Source organism: Gavialis gangeticus, unplaced genomic scaffold (assembly GCF_001723915.1).
Source record: "Gavialis gangeticus isolate Ggan-Ray unplaced genomic scaffold, GavGan_comp1, whole genome shotgun sequence".
Classification (NCBI taxonomy): Eukaryota; Metazoa; Chordata; order Crocodylia; family Gavialidae; genus Gavialis; species Gavialis gangeticus.
The window spans coordinates 1,790,797-1,792,681 of NW_017728965.1; the positions used below are offsets into that span (position 1 = coordinate 1,790,797).

Below are 1,885 nucleotides of genomic sequence, written 5' to 3' on the forward strand. Positions count from 1 at the left end.
GTGAATAAAGTAATTCACATCTGTGTTTGCAGGCTTTGGGCCTAAGTCGACACAATCAGCTGGGACTCTATCACTGGAATGCTTTGCTCAGAAAGATGAGACAACATCAGAGTAACATCTACAAGCTCAAAAGGTTCAAAGGGTTCTCGCAAGAGGCTATGCAAGAACTTTAAGGGCACTGACAAACATCAAGGCCCCCAGTCTAACTCATGGTGCTTTAGATAAAGTGCTATGAGTTAGAGTGCCCCCCCACCCCAGACCCAACAGAGGCTTACCTGTTGTGTCGGGGGAAGGGAGGGTAGATGGGGATCGAGCCTGTCTGCAGTGGAAGAGCCACCCTCTCCCCCAGCCCCACCCCCGCCCCATGCTCTTCCATCTCCAGTGCTGCCTGCAGGAAGGGAGTGGAGAGGGAGAGCGAGCTGTGGGCTGGGGTTTGTCCAGCCTGAGCTGGAAGGGAGGGTGGGGGTTCCAATCTACCCACTTCCCCACTCCGGCTCAGGCCGGGCAAACCCCAGCCCACAGCTCACTCCCTCTTCCCCCTCGACTTCCTGCGGACTGCCCTGGGAATGGGGCTGGGATGATGCACCATGAATTAACTCCAGCGAACACAAGTGAAGCATCTTCATCTGATTCCTCATTTCATAGTTTCATAGTTTCTAGGGTCGGAAGGGACCTGAGCAGATCATCTAGTCCGACCCCCTGCCATGGCAGGAAAGAGTACTGGGGTCAAACGACCCCAGCAAGGTGTTCATCTAACCTCCTCCTCCTCCTCCTTGTTGAGGGTTAATTTGTTGTGTGATGGACCACTTTAAAAATACTCTGCAGCTGTGCAAGTGTGTCATGGCATGGCTGTAGAGCACTTTTAGGGGGCCAATCACATGACAAATGTAACTTCTGTCTGTGCCCTAAAACTTCTGGGTGCTCATTTGAGGCAGAGGTCTGCCCATCTCCAATCCTGGCTGGTTCTTCCACTAGCCACCTTTGATGGTATGTGGGTCAAGATACACTTACAGCTGCAGGACTTTCTTTCCCACTGTTATTAACTCTATGAAGTGACATCGATAGCAGAAGTCTTATGTGAACACTGTGTCTTGTGGTATTTTTAGACTCCCTGAATGGTGGTACATGACAGCCTATTGATGCCAGCACTTCGTAAGTGGCTTTGGATTTTGAGCGCTTTAATTTCTGGGGGCCAGATTTTTAAGAGTAGTGCTTTTGTGACTCATCTGCTGCTGTAGTGGTTGGGCCCCTGCTATGAGTTCTGTGCTAATCATCAGGTACAGGGCGATTCAGCGTGTACAGAGAAGTGGCACAAAGCTTATGCTCTAGTTAATTCTTACTTATTGTGAGGTTCTAAGCAGTTTATAGGCCTCCCTTGTTCACAGGTCTCTTCCCAGGGATGAATCTAAAGCTGAAAGATAAATGAGTTTATTGCAAGTGGCGAGGGGCAAGGAACAGACCAATTTTGTGCACAAATTGTGTGGCTGATGGAACTTACAGGAAATCACCATTTCATCATCTGGCCAGCTGGAGAGTTAAAAGGTTGATTAAGAGTTGCACAGTTGTGCCATCAGTTACTAATCACATCCTGCCTTGACTGTTGAAAGATTTCATTTTCAAGTTATGAGAGTTCTGCATGCAAATCCCTTAGATTAGTCCTGGCGATTGTTTATGTGTCCCTTGGACATTGGTTTAAAAATTACCTACTTCATAACAACAGCAATAATAACACTAAGCTCTTACATAAAACTCTCCTTGGCTTGGAAAGTGCTTTATAAAGGAATTCAGTGGCATGATCTCCATGTTATGCACAGGGAAACTGAGGTATAAAGAGGTGAGGTGACTTGCCTGAAGTCACAACAGACCAGAGGCACAGCTGAGGGTA

At 47.9% G+C, this 1,885-nt stretch overlaps 1 long non-coding RNA gene across 1 annotated transcript in view; it reads right to left on the reverse strand.

Moving 5' to 3' along the window:
* Positions 1-856: 856 nt before the first annotated feature.
* The window catches only part of LOC109288555, a 72,414-nt gene continuing 71,385 nt past the window's right edge, over positions 857-1,885 (reverse strand). The window contains exon 3 of the long non-coding RNA XR_002095186.1: positions 857-1,411. This is a non-coding gene — a long non-coding RNA (uncharacterized LOC109288555). The remainder of the gene's footprint in view (positions 1,412-1,885) is intronic.